The 23561-nt window shown below is 41.1% G+C and overlaps 1 protein-coding gene across 13 annotated transcripts in view; it reads left to right on the plus strand.

Moving 5' to 3' along the window:
• Positions 1-1523: 1523 nt before the first annotated feature.
• The window catches only part of EPB41L2 (erythrocyte membrane protein band 4.1 like 2), a 226629-nt gene continuing 204591 nt past the window's right edge, over positions 1524-23561 (plus strand). For 4 of the 13 annotated variants that reach the window (XM_030928693.1, XM_030928696.1, XM_030928699.1 and 1 more), the window contains exon 1: positions 1524-1690. The gene's annotated coding sequence lies outside the window, so the exon portion shown is untranslated. Of the gene's footprint in view, positions 1704-23561 lie in introns of all 13 variants that reach the window. The other 9 variants (XM_030928706.1, XM_010354693.2, XM_010354696.2 and 6 more) reach the window with 4 other exon arrangements.

Raw genomic sequence — 23561 nt, forward strand, 5'->3', positions numbered from 1 at the left:
GAGAGTATAGTAGGCATATCCTTTCTTATGAGAAGGGCATTGTATTTAATTAATTATGCCTATATTTATGTTATTTTGCACTAGCATTTTAAAGGGACTCCATCAGGGTGGATCAATGTTTTATGGGCCCAAAAGCTTATATGACTTCAGGGACTCTTTAAAAAACACAAAATGAAATACAAAATTATAAAGTTAGTTTCAAGGCTTGTGAAAATGAGAGATCCTGGCTTGTTTCATTAGTTTCATTGTAAATCTGCTATATATTTCTTATTATGAGAAAATAATAGTATTTTCTCATTAAATTTCCAGGTCTTCTTTACCAGAATTGCTGTCTAATCAGATTTCTGCCCTGTTTTAGCACACCTTATAAATTTAACTTGTATACTTAGCATAAGGGATTGTGATTAAGTAAATTAATACATGTAAGGGACTTAGAACAATGCCTAGCACATAAAGCACACAATCAGCCTTAACTATTATTATTTGTATTATTTACTAGAAGGACCTTGGCAAATAATTTATTTTCCCAACCCTTTTTGATGTAATGGAGCTAATATGTGCCTGCCTTTTTCGTAGGGTAATTGTGAGGATCAAATGATAATAAAATATGTGAATGTATTTTGTTAACTAGAAGGTATTGTTACTGAGGTTTCATTTGACATTGTTACTTTTGGAAAAGGTTCTGTTTAGGAAAGAAAGGGAGACTTGACTGTGGCTGTGGTGGAATCACTAAAGACCTCAATTAAAGGAGGGAGGAGTAAAAAGGACAAGAGGTGTGTGTGAGGCAGATGATGGAGGCAGTGAGCTGGACACGTTTGACACCAGCTTGACGCGCAGACCTTCAGAAAAGATGAAATATATTGAATCTGAAACATATTGACCTCATCGTACAAAAGAATCAGAAGGGTAGCGAGAGAGAGAGTGTGTGTGTGTGTGTGTGCTTGTGGCTTTCCACAATTTAGCCCCAAACTAGGTTTTTTCCAGACTCTTCTTCACCCGTGGTCATGCTCTGCAATCCAGGTTCCCAGGCCTCTGCCCGGAGAAATCCTACTTACTCTGGGGAGGCCTTTCCTCCACGGGGTTTCCCCAACCCCTCCTGTCCTTCCCACAGGAAGAATAAATGGTTCCTTTTCAATGCCCTTTCTGTGAAAGCATTTTTTCCACTCTAGACTGAGGGAGACCCAGTTTTCCTTATTCTGCATCTCCAGGCTCTGCTCCAGTGTCTACCTCTAGGAAGGCGCTCAATGAAGGTTTAGTCAGCGAATGCACTTTGAATAAATAACTTTTAAAAGTTAAGAGGACATTTAAGGCCAGGAACCGCAGTTGAGAACGCCTTGCCCAGGCGCATTAGCTATCATCCGGGCTGCCCTGAGGGCGAAGGACGTCCTCCAGCCCCGGGTCCCCGCGGCCGCCCTCAGCGAATCCCGCGGGAAAGGTCTCCCGCCCGCGCAGGGGCGGGGCCTGGGCGTCGGGGGCGGGACCGCCCGCGGGGGTTTCCGCGCCGGGGGCTCGTCCGGCGGGGGCGCGGGAGGGGCTTCCGCCGCAAGGGGGCGGGGCCGGCGCTCAGAGTCCTCTGACGGCCCCAGCCAGGGAATTTCAATTTGAAACCTAGCGGAGGGAGGAGGCAGGCGCGGCTGCCGGCGGCTGGGACCGAAGAGGGACGGGTCCCCGCGGCGAGCGAGCTCCTGAGGTGCGGCGTCGGGGTAAGGAGGCGTGCGGAAATGCACGGGCCGGGCGACTCGTCAGTGTGGGGCTGCAGGGGCGGCTCAGATTTTTCCTCTGGCTGCAGCTGGGAAGCTGATCCCAGGCAGGAAGCGGTGGCGGGACGGTCCCACCGGGATGGGGGGCGGGGAGAGGGGGCCCGGCTTTGGGATTTTCTGCGGCTCCGTCTCTCCTTTCCCTCCTGGTCTCCGCCCGACCTGATTCCTGCCCCGGGGTCCGGGTCCTGTTGCTCCGGGCCGGATCCCGGCTTCGCTGCTCCCCGCGGTCCCCCTCTTCCCTCTTCCGGGGGACCGGGGCTGCGTCCCGGCGGAGCCAGGAGAGGCGGGGGCATGGGGAGGACGCCGTCCCCCCCGGGGTGCCGTGGGCTCAGGTCACGCGTCCGGGCCCCGTGGAGCAGCAGCGGGAGAAATCCGGCTCCATCCCCCCCGCGGGGAGGGGCTCGGCCGCCGCGTCGCCCTTCAGGAGGAAGGTTTTAGGAGGGGAAGCGCGGGCCGGCCGCGCGCGTGGGGACTGCGGGAAGCCGGGCGAGGGCGGCGCGCCAGCCCCACGCGCGGTGCGGGTCGGGCCAGGCGTCGGCTTGCGCCCGCGCCCCCAGCTGCCGCCTGCGCCGTCTGGGAGGTGCGGAGAGGGACGCGTGTTTCGTGCTCGGATCCTTACAGTTCCCACACCCAGGCCATCTCACCACCGATGGCTTGTTTTTTTCTCCTCCTGCGCTGGGGGCCGAGGGTTGGGAACATTTTTAGGGGAGCAGCGGGGAAGGACGAGGAGAACCTAAAGGAGCGTGACAGGGTTGAAGTCGGCGTCTGGGGACCCCATCCCCAGGCGCAGATGCTGCCCCCAGCAGCCTGACGTCTGTGGTAGGACATCAGTTATGCTTCTCCAGATCGCTCACCTCCCCTGAGGTCAAGTTTTTAAAAAATTTTTTTAAATTAAAAAAAATTTTTTTTAAAATAAAATGAGGTTTGGCGAGAAGAACTCCTGCCTAGAGTCTATTATTTTGGGGAGGGGTCTGGGTATGGAGCTCTCCCTACTGACCCGGGTAGTCTTTCATTGAATTGCCCCATCAACACCACAACTGCCCCTAATTTTAAGATCCCTGGGTGGTTGGGAGGGAAGGTGGAACCTAGAGAAGCTGTGGCTATATTTTCACTTTTCTGAATCACATCTTTCCCCAGTTTCTTGAACTTCTTGCCTCTGAAATGGCATGTGTGTGCCAGGCGTCTTGTTCCTCTTGTTACTGTTATTTAAGCTGTTTTTAAAAAAAGACTTTCGCGGTTTTCCCCTCATTTCTTCAGTCTTTATTTCCTCCCCATCCCCTGTTTTTATTGTTTGTTTTTCAACTGAATACTTTGTTTCTGTGGTCTCTTTATAATGCTCTTGAGAATTAGCATTTCAGTTGGTGTTCTGTCACATTTCACCGTGGGCTTAGCACTTGAGGGAAACTGAGTCAGTTTCTATGCTGCAAGGGCTAGGATTTAGAATTCTCAAGCTTTGAACAGGTTTCAGTGGGGAACGAATAGTGCTTAATCCTATTCAGTTTCCCTTTGCAGGCTCATTGCTGTGAGAAATCACTGGGTGGCTGTTGCAGCCACTGATGGGGGCTGCGTTGCAATGCAATCTTGAATTGTGATAAGGGCCAACGGGGTACATCCATCAGGCTGTGAGTTTGACGCAACTTTTAAAGAGCTATGCTGTGTCACCTGTCAGAGCTCGAGTGGTCATTCTTTTAATTCAATTTAAGAACTACCATCAAACTTCAGATACCTATTTTTGGGAGGTTATTGGAGAACTGTACCACTGGGAATGGCTTGGAACAATGGTGTGGATTTAGCACTAATTTAATCCTATCCTGTCTTCCTCACTTCTTGGGCAGAATTCCCACTGAAGTCAGTAGTGGTCTTGTGTGCAGACAGACTGCTGAGAACAAGAGGCTGCTCATTTAGCGTAACGGGAAGGGACGGTTTCTTTCCTTTTAAAACATCCCTCTGTAAGAAAGACCTAGTCATAACAGTTCTTTAATCTTTCACCACTAGTCCAAGTAGTTAAGAGCACTTTTTGCAAAAACCTTCGAAAGAAAATTTGTGGATGAATTGAGCCACGTCCCTCGAACTCTTGATATCTACATTGGATGGTGATTGTTAAAGAAGATTAAAAGCGATTTAAAAAATCAGTTAACAAAGCTATAATTTCAGTAAAATTTTTCCTAACTTTTGTAAAAAACGTAAACTGCCAGGGAGCATTTTGTAGCAACTGGGTATGTATGCTTCAAATCTGAAATTTAAGTCCAAGTAGAAAGAAGCAAATTTAATTTAGGGGATGAATCTGAAGAGAGGCCACCAAAAAAATAACTATCTAAACATAAAAGAAGGAAATTCAGATATCTTTTGCTGTATTTCAGGAGATAGCTTTAGGGCAGTTTGCTCACTTTCATACATATTCTTAAAGACTTACTGACTGCCTGGGTCCATCGTTAGATATGTGAGCACTTGGAGGTTTCCAAATGAGCTTTGTGCTGATCTGAGTTGCTGAGCTAGTTAGATCCTTGGCTTCTTGACGTAACATTCTTGTGGCTTACCCTTTCCAAATTACTAGTTCTAAGGAATTGAGTTTAAAAAACCTAACCAGTGACCAGAATGTAAAAATAGGTATTTAAAAATCAGAACCATGTCCACGTGTACTACCCAACCACTTGCTTTCAACTAAAAATACTTGCAAAGATGACAAAGCAGTCCACAACCAAAATATTTATTGGTACAATTTCTCTGTAATTAGTAATATCGTACAGTTATGTTTAACTTCAGGTTCTGCCCTGAATCACCCCTCTCATATTACTGTGGCTAGTGAACTACAAAGGTTGTATCTTTGCCATTTCATTTAGAAATGTAGGGTTTATATTTTATATTGCAGAATGCTAAATATTTTTGAAGGTTTTGTTTTGTTTCTGCTTCTACCCTGTCTTTACTAAAAATACAAAAATTAGCCGGGCATGGTGGCGCACACCTGTAATCCCAGCTGAAGACATGGGCCCTTTTCTTTCTTTTTTGAACTGAAGAAGTCTGTTTAAAAGCTGTGTGTGGACTTTTTATTGAAAAGTATGATTTGCTACTAGTGTTATAAGGCAAATAAACAGTTTATAGGGATCAATACCACTGAGTCACATTTTGCATTTGTAAAATCTGTGTTGTTTACTTGGAGAAAACAAAAGAAATGTGCCTACCTCCTTCCTCCATCCCACCTTTATTTAGAAACATTTCCAGTGGGCTTTTTTTTTTTTTTTTTTTTTTTTTTCAGATTCAGAATTACTGTACCTAACCACTGGGTACCCTTACAGATTTCAAAGCCTCAAGTAAATGTTTATGCTGGCTTTTGTAGTCAGCAAATAGTAGCCAAACCCTAATTTACTGCTCTTTTATAGAATCTTGGAATCTCAGGGCTGAACCCTTAGGAGTCAGCAGATCCACTCTTAGCCCTAGTCTCTTCTTCTCAACATGCAAACAGTTCTAATCTCTTTGGAATGTCTGAGCAAACAGAAGATTTGTATGTGATTCTGTCACCTTCTAGACAGAACATCCTTTGGGATGCCATGTTTTGGCATAAACCAGCAACTTGATATTATACGATTTGTAGCATTTCTCTGCGTGGGCAGTGCCCGGGACTAAAATCTAAAATGGAGTCAATGCCTGGTGTCATTAACTATAGGGAAATAGCCTCCAAGTTAGCTATTAGAGTTATTTAGAAGTTATAGCCGAGTGCGGTGACTCACGCCTGTAATCCCAGCACTTTGGGAGGCTCAGGCGGATGGATCACGAGGTCAGGAGATGGAGACCATCCTGGCTAACACGGTGAAACTGCGTCTCTACTAAAAATAAAAAAAATTAGCCAGGCGTGGTGGCGGGCGCCTGTAGTCCCAGCTACTTGGGAGGCTGAGGCAGGAGAATGGCGTGAACCTGGGAGGCGGAGTTTGCAGTGAGCCCAGGTTGCGCCCCTGCACTCCAGCCTGGGCAACAGAGCGAGACTCCGTCTCAAAAAAAAAAAAAAAAAAAAAAAAAAAAGAAGTTACAGGTAAGCCAAGAAGGAAAGAAATAAATCATCTCAGTTATCATCTAGAAATGATTTATAGTTTTTGTTGTTGTTTTGTTTTGTTTTTGAGACACAGTTTCACTCTGTCGCCCAGGCTAGAATGCAGTGACTGTGATCTCGGCTCACTGCAACCTCCGTCTTAACAGTTCAAGTGATTCTGGTGCTTCAGCTTTCCAAGTAGCTGGGATTACAGATGTGTGCCACCATGCCTGGCTAATTTTTGTATTTTTAGTAAAGATAGGGTTTCACCATGTTGACCAGGCTAGTCTTGAACTCCTGACCTCAAGTGATCCACCAGACTTGGCCTCCCAAAGTGTCGGGATTACAAGTGTGAGCCACCGTGCCCAGCCGGTTTATAGTTATAGCCAGTGGATTTTGGTAGCTTTTTCAATAAAGTATGTGTATGTATATGTATTTCATATGAGAAAGGGAATATTGTATGTATTCGTGATGTGAAGCACCTACTCATTGTCTGTATTGAATAAATATTTGAGGAATTAATTCATTGAACCTTTAATACATTAGAGGAGAAGAATCTAGTGAAGATTCTTTGATAGAGTTGACGTAGAAATGGGTAATGTTTCATGTAGAAATGTCATGTCAGTAATATTTCATTTAGAGGATTTGCTTTTCTAACCACTGGTATTGTTTCTCCTGGTTTTGTGGTTGGCTTCGAATCTGTGTTGTAAGTTTCTTAGATGCATGTTTTTCATGTCTAGAAGAGTAGATAATCTGTATATTTCTGTGGTGTTGGGGTAGTATTAATTTTAATTAGAATTTCAGAGCTTTCTGAATTTTCTTATTTTAAAGTGATATCTCTTACCCCTTGGCATTGGAATAGATTTCATGTGATCTATGAGTGCGTTCATACTGCTTCTGGATTTTTTTTCTTCAAAGATTGCAATTGAGCTAATTTCATATTCTCAGTTATCTTTAAAATCAAAACATGTTTTCACTTCACAGACACCTCTCTGAATTTTGCATATTTTCACTCTAGCATATTAGAGCCATAAAGTCAAAAAGTACATAGATTGTCTCCCAAATAATCTGGAATAAATTGAAGGATAAGAACAATCTTTTCTTGAGATCTGAGCTGTATCTTAAGTAAGGTTTGGCTTTAGATAGCCAAGTTGACATTTTGCATAGATAACTAAATCTGGCATCATGGGTATCGTTTTAGTTCTTTCCAGGTTAGGAACTGGAGGGCATGAAAAGGCTCCCAAAGTGGTTTTGTCAGTGTTCATCTGTAGGACCTTATTGCCTAGGTCAGGGTCAGTTAGGGTAGTTCATGCATTTAAACCAAATCTTTCTGAAGAGACCAGTTTCCTCTTGCTTTGCTCTTAGGGCCTCACCATCAACCTTCAAGAAAGAATTTTCAAATACTTGAAGACCTATGTTACCCTTCAGTTGCCTTTTTCCAGGATAATTGTGGTTTTAAAAAACTTGTCATATAGGTCTGATTACCAGCTCTGAAGTCACCTTTTCCAAGCTCTTGTAATCAGGTTTCCAGACCTGCTGATGAGCTTCAGGGCTGGGCCATTATAACAACAGTGCTGAATTTACTCACATTTTTCAGAGTTTCTTACATTCTACCAATATATGTACATATCCCGGTAGCTTAAATACATAAAATTAAAATCTGATTTACACTCTGTCATAATTCTTTGTTTCTTTCTCTTTTTGTCCAGAAGCTACTTGTTTTTCACCCTAGATTCATTTACCTTGAGGGCCAGAAGGGAACTTGGAGATAATTTGGTTCAGACTCCTGACCTGGGGTGAGAGTGGGGTTCTTGGGGTTCTTGGGCCTCACGGGTGCATAAACTGCCTGAGACTAAGTGAGGTATTGAGCTCCCATATACATACTCTCCTGTGTGTGTGCAGCATCTCTGCGTGTATGTGTGTGTGTGTGTACAAGTGGATGAGAGAGACAGGTTGAGGGAGAAAGAGAACTTTAGGAGCGGTTTTTGAAAGGGTTTTGGGAAACAGAAAAGGTTGAGAACTGATGTTTCAGTTCTTATTTTTGAGATTAGAAGATAGATGTTTTAAGAGTATTCTTTTGTTTTTCTCTTTTTTCATTTTTTCACCCTATTGCTCTTTTCATCATTTAATCTCCCCTACCCCGCATTGTATTTCTTTCCATTTATTTGAATTCATTTAGTTGACCCCCATTTACCTAATTGTCAAGGTTAAACTGAATTCTGATATAATCCTGGCCACTCATATTCTTACCTGTGAACTTAATGAATGTGCATTTATTTCCTCACAAATTTCTTTGATGGGATATTGATTAGAAGGTATCAGCAACATGTCCACACTGTTTGATGCTGGTTAGACTGCCACATATGCCGTTGTGATCTTGGGCACATTATTTCTCAAAGCCTCATTTCCTGTACTAAGGGGTTAAAAATCATACCTACCTCAGAGTTCCATGAGGATTAAATGAGCTAATGCTTATAAAATGCTTCACAGAGTGCCTGGCATCTGTAAAAATTACTAGGTTAAGAAAAGACCTAGTGGGTTGGTTACTGGTGAATACGTAGTAAGCAGATTTCTTGCAGTGGTCAGGAATAATTATCTGTGTGGAAGTACAGTCTTTGATATGAAACGGTAATTTCCTATGGTGATCACAGTTAAAGCCACTTTTTTAACAATTTCAGTCCAGTGTTTATAATGTTTGAGCTTTTAGAAACTCTTGTCTTCATTCTTTTTGGTAATTTATAAAAGAACATATATATGGCAAAACAGTTGGGATCTAGTTTCAATAACGCAGGGATAATGTAGTCTTTTTTGTTATGTTGCCAGAGGTAACTGATTATAAATGTAAAATTGTGTGCATATGCTCTGTTATAACTTCTCTCTATAACCACAGTAAACTTGCTGAAAAAAGCCTATTAGTGAGTAGAATTTTTATTGATAATGTTTAAACCTCTGCATATGGCATTAAAATATAACCTTTATAATCTGTGTGAAAGGTACCTGCACACATAATTTCCAGCAACATAGTGTTTTAACTTAAGTTAGTTGCCAACATTAAGAAATCAGATTTCATATCAATATCTTTATTTTAGGCTGGAAAAACTGGATGATGGTGTAGCACTGGGCCCACTGGGTCCACTGGGTCTGTTGTTTCTGGTGCTGTCACGCATCAGCTGCTTTGCTTAACCTGTCCCTGACGCATGCATTTTATGCTCAGTTCTAGCTTTGTTCTAGGTTCCATTGTGAGTAATCCTGTAAGGCATGAAGCATTGATAATCAATAAACATGTAAAAAAATAATAATAAGGAAGCTAATGGTTTTGTAGCACAGACTATATACCAGGTGCTGTAATTGGTACTTTATATATGTTAATAACCCTGCTCCTTTTTTGCAGCACTGTCTTGGAGTAGCTGGTGTGCTCATTTTACGGATGAGAAACTGAGGCTTAAAAATTGAATAAATGGCTCAAGGGCACCCAGCTTGTGTATGGCTAAAACTCTTGTTTTTTCTGTGAGTTCCAGTTATTGCTTTTAATTGTTTGATGTTTTTACTCAGTAGAAGTTGATGTTTTTTGGAATTTGTTGGCATCTGCAGTGTCTAACTTTTATAAAAGACAGGCTTGCTTTCCTGACTGGGTTCACCCATCTAGATTTTTGTGTAAAGGTATGATTATGAAGCAGACCTGAGTACTACTTTTAGTTCTATGATTCTTGAATCACGCTGGAACAGGGAGTACCCTTCATCTTGTTTTTCAGACTAGAAACATTTAATGTTTCTAGCCTGATGTTTCAATATTAGAAAAATATACCAGAGGATAAAATACATCGGAATAAAATGTGGCTCTCCCCCCACCTTTAGTTTCTGCCTTTCCTGTGGTTTTGCACTTTTTGCTTTCATTTAAAGTGCAAATGGCATTCCCCAGGGTGCTTTATATGATTTAGAAAGTCAGGTAGTACTGCAGGGATTATGAAGAAAAGCATCAGACTAGTGCCTTAGCTCCCTTCTTGACAGATTTCTGCTGCCCTGAGGTAACTACTTGTTGGAGGCTGAAAGAATGAGGGTTGTAATCAACTCAGTATACCACTGGAGGCTATATGAGTAAGCAGCAAACTTTTTCCATAAATGCAGAATGTTGGCAAACTGACAAATTGCATATGCCACCCAGAAGGAATGCTGAGGGCAGTCACGCCCCAAGTGCATGTTTCTTGTGATTAGGTACATGTGAAGCCTGTTAGTAACAGTACGAACCTGTGATCAATTAAGTAGTTGACCAGTCGTTACCTCCTCCCCCCTGCTCTTGTTACCCAATAAATAGAAGGGGCTGTGGAAGCTCAGGGGTTGCCTTTGCTCACTAGAAGCAGGGAGCTCTTTTCTTCTTCCCCTGGCCCTTTAAAACAGTTTCGTGTGTGTGTGTGTGTGTGTGTGTGTGTGTGTGTGTGTGTGTGTGTGTGTGTGTGTGTGTGTGTGTGTGTGTGTGTTATCATTTCCACGCTCATCCCTTCTTTTAGTCTCATAATGATGGTCTCAAGTAGTAACAGTAGTAACTGTTATAGTGATGGTCTCAAGTAGAAACTGTGGCAGTCTGCCACAAGTGGCGCCCCAACAGGGGCTATCAGTGACAAACAGAGACCTGAAGAGACCTGAAGGGACCTGAGGAGGCCTGCAGGGACAAATAGAGATAAGTAGGGATAAATAGAGACAAATAGAGACAGATAGGGAAAGATAGGGACTTGCACCAACTTGGAGGAACTAACAGGGACCATAGGAACAGACAGGGAGAGATAGGGATAGGTAAAGACTAGCAGAGACTAGCAGAAGCCAGCAGAAACTTGCAGGGACAGACAGAGACAGATGGAGACAGGGTCCTATAGGGACTTGAACAAGGAAAGTCTGCTGGAACAGAAAACCTAAAACCAACCAGACAAACGAGAAACCCCAATACAAGTCTGCCGGCGGCAACATAAGGAGATGAACAAACCGTGTGGGTGCCCTCAAGGTGTGTGTGACCTTGGAATGGAAGACTGGAGAGACCCATGGATTCCAGCTACAGGTCTGGTTCCCCTAATACAAGCCATGAGCCAGTTGAATCTGAATGCAAAGATGGAACAGAGGACTGACTAGTCACATGACATCAACCCCCATGACATGGGGACAGATAAAGAAAACTATGCAGGAAGCTGAGAAACTGTTAGAGTGTCAGGGTCAGGCAGAGACTACTGACTCCATGTTTGTGGCCATGCTGGCCGTGGTTTCCTGTGTGTCTGTGAGATCAGCTGGACCACCAACCGGCAATTAAGGGCTGTACAGCCTGTAGTTGCCTTTCTCAATTAATTCAAAAACAAAATGGGAGAAATGTTGGAGGTCGAAAGAATGAGGGTCGTGATCAACTCAGTATACCACGGGAGGCTATAGGAGTAAGCAGCAAACTGTTTCTCATAAATGTAGAATGTTAGCAAACTGACAAACTGCATATGCCACCCAGAAGGAATGTTGAGGGCAGTCACACCCCAAGTGCAGTGTTTCTTGTGATTAGGTACATGTGAAGCCTGTTAGTAACAATACGAACCTGTGATCAATTAAGTAGTTGACCAGTCGTTACCTCCTCCTCCCTGCTCTTGTTACCCAATAAATAGAAAGGGCTGTGGAAGCTCAGGGGTTGCCTTTGCTCACTAGAAGCAGGGAGCTCTTTTCTTCTTCCCCTGGCCCTTTAAAACAGTTTCTTGTGTGTGTGTGTGTGTTATCATTTCCACGTTTGTCCCTTCGTCACTTTGTTCAGTCTCCGAATGATGGTCTCAAGTAGTTAACAGTAGTAACTGTTGTAGTCATGGTCTCAAGTAGTAACTGTGACAGTCTGCCACAGCTACTTTCACTAGTTTTGGTTTTATTTTCTGGTGTTTTGTCTCTAAATAACATGATTTTCTTGTTTCTTGATTTTTTTAAAGTGACAGAATATTTTTATGTTTTATTATTTGTTAAAAGTTTAGTGGCTGGGCACGGTGACTCACACCTGTAATCCCAGCACTTTGGGAGGCCGAGGTGGGTGGATCACCTGAGGTCAGGAGTGCGAGACTAGCCTGGCCAACATGATGAAACCCTGTCTCTACTAAAAATACAGAATTAGCTGGGTGTGGTGGTTCATGCCTGTAATCCCAGCTACTCAGGAGGCAGAGACAGGAGAATTGCTTGAACCCAGGAGGTAGAAGTTTCAGTGAGCCAAGATTGTGCCATGGCACTCCAGCCTGGGCAATGAGAGTGAAATTCCTCAAAAAAAAAAAGTTTGTATTTTTGTGTGTAGTTAGTTGTTCAAATTGATGTTTCTGTAGGGGTGAGGTTAGCAGGCCGAGTGGGGCAGAGAAGCACTAGAAAAGCCTATTCTGCTACCTTGCTGAGGTCTGCTTACTCCTGTTTCTTGATTTTTACATTTTAAATGTAATACCTGTTTGACTTTCTACCTCTAGTTAGCTTCCTTACTAACTCCTTCTTCCCATTTTCTCCCCTCTTCCATTTTCCAGCTTATATATACCAAAGCTGAGTCATGTAAAGTGCTTTGATTACATGTACTTTCTTTTACAACTTTATGTTTTATCCTGAAGTTATCCTGATCCTTATCCTTTTCCTTATTTTCTTTGTTTTCTTTGTACCCATCCTTGGTTCAGCTTTAAACTATTTTAGAAACTGTGAAATTCTTGCCCATAGGATCAAACATGATACAATCTTTTGGTTCCATTTTCTTTTTATGTTAAAGCTATCCTTACTGGCTGGGCCATCCATCGTCCTGAACTGGTTTTATTTCTAGAACTGCTGTGTAGCTGTGTGCAGGGAAGTCCTTTGCCTCTTTTTCTGGGCTCTATGTTTCTTTCTTGGTTCACTGACAAAAAGTCAAGAGTTTATCCATGAACTTGTAACCAGAACTGTTTTTGGATCTTGGCCATTAAAATCAGCATCAGTGGCTGGGTGTGGTGGCTCATGCCTGTAATCTTAGCACTTTGGGAGGCTGAGGCAGGTGGATCACCTGAGGTCAGGAGTTTGAGACCAGCCTGGCCAACATGGCAAAACCCCATCTGTACTAAAAATAGAAAAATCAGCCGGGTGTGGTGGTGCCTGCCTATATAGTCCCAGCTACTTGGGAGACTGAGGCAGGAGAGTTGCTTGAACCCAGGAGGTGGAGGTTGCAGTGAGCCGAGATTGTGCCACTGCATACCAGCCTGGGTGACAGAGTAAGACTCCGTCTCAAAAAAAAAAAGAAAAAAAATCAACATCAGCACAGGCTACATCGTAATTTCCTTAATGAAGACTTCTAGTAGTTGCCCAAAAAAGTGCGAATGGGAGGTGGGTTTCTTGAGGCTTGCATGTCTTAAAATGTCTTTCTCCACTCTCAGTTTGGTTGTATATAGAATTCTGTTAGGTGATTACTTTCCCTCCAAATTTTGAAGGCATCTTTTGAAGCCATTTGAAGGATGCTCTTTCTCTCACCTAAGTCCTCAGAGGTACCTGGAACCTCCAATTCTTCAGGCTCTCAGGACTTTTCCAACAATCAACTTGTTTCTTGTAGGCCCCCACCAAAACAGTAACAGTTTTCTGCTTCCTCTGCTCTGCTAAGTCAGTTACCTTGTACATCTGCTTTCCATCTTCTAAAATTTTGTTGACATATCTGCTGGCCTGACCCTTCCCATTGTTTTTTTTTATTGTATTATTATTATTATTTTTGCTTTGCTTTTGTGAATATGTTCCTTGTAAGAAAACTTTTCTCACTGTCATTTTAGTGTGGTTCCGGGAGGAAGCAGAAATTAGCTTATGTTAAATATATTAGATTTTGGAATTTAAACAGATTAAAAACAAAATTCCACAAGATTGCCATGGTACTCACATTTGATAAGGACTGCAGCCATAATAAATTTATACTGGTTTCCCCATGCCAGCTGCTGGGTTGAAGTTCATTTATATAGAGGGAGGTGGAAAAGTCAGGTGATTGAGTGAACATCTAGGGTGCCTGTGAGTGGATAATTGATACGTTATTGGTCAAGAAGCTGCTTCCTAGGAAAAGTTAAGTAAATGTATTATATATTTTTCCTGTGGTCTTTCAAGGATTAGTTCAGTATTAACTCTTAGAAATATTATATACTTGAACTAGACTTAACAATACATACTTACCAAATTTGTTTTTGTTGTGTATTAGAGGTGACAGCGTTAGTTTAGATTTATTGAGTATCTTAGTTTGTCTGTCTTTAGACAGACATATTGTTGTCACACATATACTTGAATGTTCTTTGGACCAGGCACGATGGCTCATGCCTATAATCCCAGCACTTTGGGAGGCCAAGGTGGGCAGATCACTTAAGCTCAGGAATTCAAGACCAGCCTGGACAACACAAGGAAACTACATCTCTATTAAAAATAAATAAATAAAAGAATATTGTTTGAATATGATTTGGGGATTACAGAAAGCTTTGAACATATGCAGGTTCTGTTAAATACTGTAAGGGTGAAAATTTCATTTCATTACTAGGTGGGACATAATTAAGGATTTACATTAATGTGAAGGTACAGATGTTAGGGATTTTTGAGTATGGGTTTGGGGATGGTAAAACAAAAAGGAAGGTTCTGAATGTCGTAGTGGGTCAGTAGTGACTGTGAGGTCTGAGGAAATGTCAGTATGATCCAATGCCTGTTATGTGATTAGTGTTGGTTAATTTAGTTGCCCAGTGGGTTTTAGAGATTTAGAAATTCAAATCTATTATGCGTTAATGTAGAAGATGTTTCAGGGAATAGATAAGGAAAGTATTTCCCCAGAGTGTGTTGGTATGCTAAATGACTTGAGTCTTTCATTTTTTTTTGGGAGACAGAGTCTCGCTCTATCGCCCAGGCAGGAGTGCAGTGGTGCAATCTCGGCTCCCTGCAACCTCCGCCTCCCGGGTTCAAGCGATTCTCCTGCCTCAGCCTCTTGAGTGGCTGAGATTACAGGTGCGCACCACCACGCATGGCTAATTTTTATATTTTTGGTGGAGACGGGGTTTCACCATCTTGGCTAGGCTGGTTTTGAACTCCTGACCTCGTGATCCACTTGCCTTGGCCTCCCAAGTGTTGGGATTACAGGCGTGAGCCACCGCGCCTGTATGAAAACTTTTCTTCCTCCTACCCTGACCAAGGAGGGCAGAGGTGATTTGCCCTCCTTGACCTCCCAAAGTGCTGGTATTACAGGTGTGAGCCACCGCACCCAGCCCCCATTTGATTTTTAAAACAATTTTGTACCACGGGTCTGACAAGTAAGAAAAGTAAAGAGTTTAAACTTAACCAGAGTCCTGGAGCAGTTACTAATGGAGCTTCAGGCACAGCCAAGGTCTCTTATGTCCAGAGTTGTGCTCTCTACACTGTGCACTTTTGCCAGTTGAAATTTTCTTGGAAAACTCAGGAAATCTGCCAAGTTTTATAGCTAGAGGGATGTCCTGTAGCTTTTATATATTTGTGTCTTGAGTCTTGAAGGTAGACAGAGCTCGGTCTTCCAAAAATAGTTCAATAAATGTGTCAACATTTTGAAATACTACTGAAAAAACAAGGAAGTAAAAGTCCTATGGGATTATTGCAAAATGATGCCAAATGCCTCCACAAGTATTTGAAAAGCAAATGTGGCAGTGGTTATAAGCTAGACAATGGTTCATATTCAGCCTTTGCTTTTGGGGACCATTTTTATTATGATAATCTTTTACTGTTTCCCAGTACTCTGTTCAATTGCTTCTAGACTCTGGTAGAAATGCTACTAAATGTCTACACTCTGGTAGAAAAGCTACTAAATGAAAATTTTCCTTGGAAAATTTTCTTTAATCCACTTCTCTTAAGGAGAAAAAGGAAAACTTTTCTTCCTTAATAACGCGGGTAAAAGCTGTGTGTGGGAAAGGTCAGAATGTCACGTACTGAGTTGGGTCTGTCCACTGCAAAGAAATCAAGAGTTTATCCATGAACTTGTAACCAGAACTGTTTCTGGATCTTGGCCATTAAAATCAACATCAGTAAAGCCTACGTCTTGATTTCCTTAATGCCAAGATTGTCTGTTTTAAATTACACACATATGGGAATGTGAATACATTCGTCTTCCCCCACCTCCCTCCGCCCGAAAACAGGAGGAAAATAAAGGTATGTTGAAGATATTCTAAACTGTTGCAGCTCTGCAATGAAGAGCCGTAGATGTGGGCTGCATATGTGGTGCAGATGTGGCTCCTACCTAATTGAGCCCATTTCACCTTCATCCTCAGTGCTGCAAGCTTAAATCGAAAGAGGATAGATTCTAGAATAGTCTATAGATCTATGATTTATGTGTTACTTGCTCTGTGTAGAACACATAATAGCAGTGAAGGATAATGTGGCATTTTTTTTGAGGACTTTTTTTTTTCCCGGTTAGGTTTTCTAAAGCCATGTTTGGTTAGGTTGTTTTTTTAAAGTCATATAGCATCTGATTATCGAAGTGTTTTTGGAAGAAAGAATGTATCATTATCAGTTACAGAAAAGTGTGTTTTTTTTTTAAACTTTTTACTATGGAAATTTTTCAATATATTCAGAAGTAGAGAATACTGGTATAATGAACCTCACGTATCCTCGCCTGGCTTCAACAGTTACCAGCCACGTGACCAGTCTTGTTTCATCTGTATTTCCCTTTGACTCCCTGATCCACTCTCCTCTTTTTTTTAAAGCAAATTCTAGACATCATATAATTTTATTTGTGAATAAGTGAGATTCCCTCCGCTTCCCTTTTCTTGGCATGTGCTTCGTGGTCTCCCAAATAAAGCTCATATTTATTACTGATATTGTGGAATAACAGAAAGTAGATCATTTGTGACATATTGTTATGATGTTTTTGGAATGAATATCTGAATATTGTTTTAGTCAGTGAAAGCAGTTTCACCTAAATGTAGCATTGTGGACATAGAGAATGTTTTAACCAGTGCTAAAAACAAGGCACATAAAACAAAAAATACAGCAAAAAACCCTAACAATTTCTAAACCAAATCTGAACTGATCTTCAAATTCTCATATTTTCTCAAGGTAATGTTAAAGTTGATGTTGTATAATTTTTTTCCTATGACTCCTACCTATGTTTATATTATGTTTTATTGTTTTTAGATTTTTCTTTTTTCTTTTCTTTTTTTTTTTTTTTTTTTAAGATGGAGTCTCGCTCTGTCGCCCAGGCTGGATGCAGTGGTGTGATCTTGGCTCACTGCAGCCTCTGCCTCCCAGATTCAAGCAATTCTCTGCCTCAGCCTCCTGAGTAGCTGGGATTACAGGTGCCCACCACCATGCATGGCTAATTTTTACATTTTTAGTGGAGATGGGGTTTCATCATCTTGGCCAGGCTGGTTTTGAACTCCTGACCTCGTGATCCACCTGCCTCGGCCTCCCAAGTGCTGAGATTACAGGCGTGAGCCACCGCGCCTGTATGAAAACTTTTCTTCCTCCCACCCTGCCTTCTTTCTTTCCTTCTTTTGCCTAACATAGTTTAGTGGAAATATGTTGGAACTAAACCAAGCAAAATATTCTTTTTTAGCTGACTGAACTTTAATGGAACTACACAGTTATAAAATCAAAGCAACCTGTTTGTATATGGTTCTGTCTGGCAGTATAGAAGGGAAGGTACATGCCTTAAACATCAATGATACACTAATTTAGAAATCATTATGTAAATTGTTGGCATTATAGCTGCAGCAGACAATCACTTCATAGTCGAAGTGCTTTTCCTAAGTAACAGGCAGTATTTTTATGTTGGAGATAGTTTATTTTATATTTTAATTTGTACTTTCAATTAAGATATAATTATTTAATATAATTTCTTTGTAAAGACATTGAATTATAAAATACTGATAATAATAAGCACCATGTTTTGAATACTTAATATATGTCAGACACTATTCTATAGGCACTTTTATTTTTAAATATTGTTTTAGAGGTGGGGTCTTGCTGTGTTGTCTGGACCGGAGTACACTGGCTACTCACACATGTGATCATTGCATGCTACAGCCTTGAACTCCTGGGCTCAAGTGATCCTGCTGTCTCAGCTTCTTGAGTACCTGGGACTAGAGGTGTGTACCACCATGCTGGTTATCTATAAGCACTTTTACGTATATTTATGTATTTAATTCTTGTAGTAACTCTCTGTGGTAGGTACTATTATCCTAAGTATCCTATAAGAAAACTGAGGCACTGCAGTTTGAAATAACTTGCTCAGGATCACTCAGCCAATTAATGGTGGAGCAGGGATTTGAACCCAGGCTGTCTGGTTCCAGAGCCTATAGCCATAACTACTGTCTTATATTATCCCTAAGAATATGTAAACTACGTCAAACCCCGATCCTATTTGCATTCCCCTCCCCACGGGTAACTATCTTGAATCAGAGCCAATACTACACTATTGCATTAGGATGTAATTTGATCATTGGGGGAGAGTTTTCATTCAGAAACTAGAAAGCACTGATGAGATCCCACCATGTTCCTTTACCAGCTTTAGTTATAAAGGGGAAGCAGGAAAATGGAAGCATGTAGAGGATAAGGTGATAACCTCCATCTTACCGTCTTCCTTCTGCCCACTAAAAAAAGAAATGGAATGTTGAGTCTATCTGGAATGTTGATAGGTTACAAAGGAGCTGTTGAAGCCTGTCGTTCACAGTACCATTGAAAGGTGAAAATTTGTCTCCATTTGAGTACCTTGAAATGGCAGGTGTGTTATTGGAATATTGGACGTTGTTGGTCAGTACTGCTGAGTATAGACTTTTCTAGGAGTTTATCCCGAATCTATAGTGACCGGAATTTCAGCAAACCAGGTATTTGATACCGTTTTTTCCCTTTTGTTTCTGAAAGGAGCAGAGGATAGAAAGACAATTGTTCTAGCCTCAAGTTCCAGTCCTCTCATTAGTTAAGTGTGATGGTGGTCAAATGATGTTGCTTTTTGTGTCCGTTTCCTCTTAGGTGGTTCAGGTACCCTGAAATAAGTCCTAATTTATATGTCTGTTGCTCATCATAAAGTGTCCTTTCTTTAAGAAGGAAAGAGCCGGGGCATAGTGGCTCACATCTGTAATCCTAGCACTTTGGGAGGCCGAGGTGGGAGAATTGCTTCAGTCAGGAGTTTGAGACTGGCCTGGGCAGCATAGTGAAACCATGTCTCTACCAAAAAAAAAAAAAAAAAAAAAAAAAAAATTAGCTTTGGAGACTGAGGCGGGAGGATTCCTTGAGCTCCAGAAATGGAGGCTACAGCGAGCTATGATCTTGCCACACTGCACCCCAGCCTTGGTGGTGACAGAGTCACAAACAGTCTCAAAAACAAACAAACAAAATACAGGGAAAGAAAAATATAGGGATTGTATCTTGTCAAAACATTTGATAAAATTTTCATAGTATCTTTATATCTTTATAAACAACTTTGGAGAAAAATCTCTGGTGGTATTTGTTACTGAAATTTTAATCTTGGTCATCTCCTATCCAAGATATTTTTGCCAGTGATTTTTAATGATAACAAACAAGGATTGCTTATGAGATATACAGATTTCACAGAAGTTTGCAGGGAAAACCGAGTAAGCTGTACCTAGATTGTCTTGTTAGCTACAAAATGGGCTGAAATAAATAACATGAAATTTGTTGGGATGTCTTTGAAAGTCTTCGAGTCTCTCCTGACATGTTTTGGCTGTTTGTTCTACTTTCCCTTCTGTTCTTTGCAGACTTCTTTTCCTCTGACTGTCCTTTCAATTTTCCTATTTCCCAGGGTTCTGTCCTTAGCCTTTGATTCGTAGCCCTGACTAATTTTTATCACCCAAGACTTTACCTATTATAGTCTGTTAACTCACATCTCTCTCCAGGTTAAGTCTTTCTCTTGAGTTCTGGATCTTCGGTGACTTAGAAGAATCTCTGCCAGCATCTCATCATTTTTAAATGAATGTATGAAATATTTTATGTAGAATGTGGGCTGTAATGGACTAGTTTGCATTGACTTAGAATATTTAGATACCTCATTTTAAGGGGTACATAGTGTGCACTAATAGATATTTGTTCAAAAAGATGAGTGGAAACCATATCCATGAAGGGTTACTGGGATGTTGAGATGAGGAGAAACTATAGCACCTGAAGAACTAGCCGTTGAGATAACTGAAGGGATAAGACTTACTGGGGGACAGCTTGTTGAGAGCTGGTTTAAGATATAATTATTTAATATAATTTCTTTGAAAAGACACTGAATTATAAAATATTGATAATAAGCACCATGTTTTGAATACTCGAGCACTGCCTTTCTAATTTTGTTTTTGACAAAATCTGCTGGAAGAAATAAATTTTACATCTTGACCCTTTATTCAGTCTGGATGTGCGTATGTGTAAATAGATGTATGAATAACAGAAACAAGTTTCACAAATTAGTTCTTAACCTTACTGTGTGTATTGTGCTCTGAGATTTTCTTTTCTACTTGATAATAATAAAATTCCAGTCAATAGTCCACTAACTTAATTTCACAACTCTCAAATTGCAGCGACAGTCCATTAGTGAGTTCTTTTTCCATGGATAAAACTAAGAAATTTGGAGAAGGGAATTTTTCTACCTGGTAGCAGAAGAACTTTTTAATAGTTGGAGCAGGCTGACAATGGAACGGGGCTGTCTTGGAAAGGAGTGCTTTCCCCGGCTCTGAGGACCCAGACAACAAGCCGTTGGAAGGTGGGAGGAAGATTCACTGGGTGGGAGATGGAACATTGTGACCACCAAGGTGTCTTCCAAGCCTTAAGATTTTATGATTTCCATTTTGTGACTTGCTGAAATTTTAAGATGATTAAAGTTATTTGAAGATGAAAAAGATTCTGAATTTTATTTATCATGATTCTACTTTTTTGTCAAAAATGTCTCAATTGTTTTAGAAATTAATTTTTAAAGTAAAAAGTTTTAAGAATTTTATATGCTAACTGTTATTTCCATTATTAATTTATTTTCATTTCCATTATTTCAATTTTTTTTTTTTTTAAAAACATTACTGACTGGGTACTGTGGCTCATGCCTGTGATCACAGCACTTTGGGAGGCTGATGCTGGAGGATCACTTGAGCCCAGGAGGTTGAGACCAGCCTGGGCAATGTGGTGAAACTCCATCTCTACAAAAAGTACAAAATAAACTTAGGCATGGTGACCAGTGCCTGTGGTCCCAGCTACTTGGGAGGCTGAGGTGGGAGAATCTCCTGAGCCCAGGAGGCCAAGGCTGCAGTGAGTGGTGATTGCACCACTGCACTCCAAGCTGGGCAACACAGTGAGACCCCGTCTCAAAAAAAAAAAAAGCATTATTTAGGAAGTTTTAAATATATATAAAACTAAACTGAATAACATATTGACTCCCCCTTCCTTTCCCACCATTCGGCTTTAACAGCTGTCAGCTCATGGCTGGCCTTTTTTCACCAATCTCTCTATTCACTTCACTTCTCACTGTATTATTTGGAAGCAATTCCCAGGCATGTCATCATTCCATCTACATAACTTCGGTATGTATTTATAAAAGATGAGACTCTTGAGAATACCATTATAATATCTAAATAAATTAACAGTAAATCCTTAATGTCATCACGTATTCACTGTGTTCAAATTTCCATTTGTCTTTGCTTCTTTCATAGTCTCTTATTTGAATCAGGATCCAAGTTATGTACATACATTGAGATTGTGCTGGGTCTCTTCAGTTCTCTTTAATCTATTGGTTCTGTCCCCTTCTTTCTTTTATATTTCCTTGCAGTTTTTGTTGTTGTTGAAGAAATTGGGTTGTCCTCTATCCTTCCTGCAATTTCTGTTTTTCTGATTCCATCCCTGTGTAGTTTAACCTGTGCCCTCATCCTATGAATTGGTAGTACATGCAGAGGCTTTTTATCAGCTTCTGGTTCAATTTTTGTTGTTGTTAATACTTCATTGGTTTTGTTTTTCTTAAAACCACTCAAAGAGTATACCTAAATGCTAAATGTAAGGCTGTTTGGATTTATTTATTGATATTTTTTAAGACAACATCTCACTCTGTCACCCAGGCTGGAGTGCAGTGGCGCAATTTCGGCTCACTGCAACCTCTGCATCCCGGGTTCAAGCGATTCTGCTGCCCCAGCCTCCTAAGTGCTGGAATTACAGGAGCGTGCCACTACACCCAGCTAATTTTTTTATATTCTTAGTAGAGACAGGTTTCGCCATGTTTGCCAGGCTGGTCTCGAACTCCTGACCTCAAGTAATCTGCCTGCCTTGGCCTCTCAAAGTGTTGGGATTACAGGCCTGAGCCACCTTGCCCAGCCTCAGATTTCTTACTTGGTTCTTCATTTTTTGAAATCAGCCTAAGCCAAATTCCCCCTAAAAACAGATGGAACCACTTAGAAATTTGGGAAGATAATAATCCTCTGCAAACACCACATCCAAATACAGATTACACAAGAATTTCTACTCCAGCTTCATTTCCAAAAGAGAAAAGGAGAAAGCAGCTGTCTTAGTAATTTCCGTGGACCACAAACCAGGTTTTCAGTTCAAGTGAGACATTTTACAGTAAAATCAGTCTTGATTTTTCTAGCACAGTGATGGAAACTTTTTAGTTTTGCTAGTTAGATTTCTCACCCAGTAAGCAAGAATCCTTCTGTTATTCCTTGACAATTAGAAGTGGCATAAAAGTGAGAAAATGGGAAATTAGAAAGCAACCAATTTATGTGGGAAATTAAATAAATGTTCTATAGTGATCCTTTGAAGGAATTTGTAATCTGTTTTTACTTTTTCTTGTGGAAATTTTCCTGTGTATAAATAAAGAGGGCAGAATAATACCATCCATTTCCCCACCACCTTCTTTTTCCCCTAATGTTTAGTGCATTAAGAGACGGGGATGAAGTCACACTGCTATTCACTGGAATCTTCTCTACTTTTTCATTTGTTGTATCAGGCTTGTAGCATAGGTTTTACATCTTTTTCTTTCTTTTGTTAATACTGGTAAATCTTGCTAGTTTTTATTTTAAGGTCTTTTGACTGTTACTCATTTTGCTAGGTAGTAGATGAAGAGTCTATGGTGAGGTGAAGATGCTGGGATTAGGGTTCATTTCCTGCCTTATTTAATTTCTTATTTTTTATTTTTTATTTTTTTTGAGACAGAGTCTTGCTTTGTCGCCCAGGCCGGAGTGCGGTGGCGCGATCTCGGCTCACTGCAAGCTCCACCTCCCAGATTCACGCTATTCTCCTGCCTCAGCCTCCTGAGTAGCTGCTACTACAGGCGCCCACCACTATGCCTGGCTAATTTTTTGTATTTTTAGTAGAGACGGGGTTTCACCGTGTTAGCCAGGATGGTCTCGATCTCCTGACTTTGTGATCCGCCCGCCTCTGCCTCCCAAAGTGCTGGGATTACAGGCGTGAGCCACGGTGCCCGGCCCTTTCCTGCCTTCTTACTGAGTTTCTTTTAAAAAATAATTTTCATAATGGAGGTGTATGCAAACATAGAGTAGAATAATGAATCCCCATGTACTCGCCTTCCAACTAATTACTCCCATATGGCCAATTTTCATCTGTGGACCTTCCAAACCCATGTTCCCTGTTCCATGCTGGATTGTCTTAAAGCAGATCCCAGATATTAAATGACTTCATTCATACTTTTTAAAATAGGTCTGTGATGAGTAAGCATTAAAAAAATGAAAACCACAATACTGTTGTTACATCTAAAAAATTTACTTTCTTAATTTATCAAATATTCAATGTGTGCTCATATTTATCCAGTTGTTCATAAATGCTCTTACGGTTGGTTTAAGTTAGAATCCAAATAAGATCTATATTATGTTTGG

This window comes from Rhinopithecus roxellana, chromosome 4 (genome assembly GCF_007565055.1).
Source record: "Rhinopithecus roxellana isolate Shanxi Qingling chromosome 4, ASM756505v1, whole genome shotgun sequence".
Lineage (NCBI taxonomy): Eukaryota > Metazoa > Chordata > Mammalia > Primates > Cercopithecidae > Rhinopithecus > Rhinopithecus roxellana.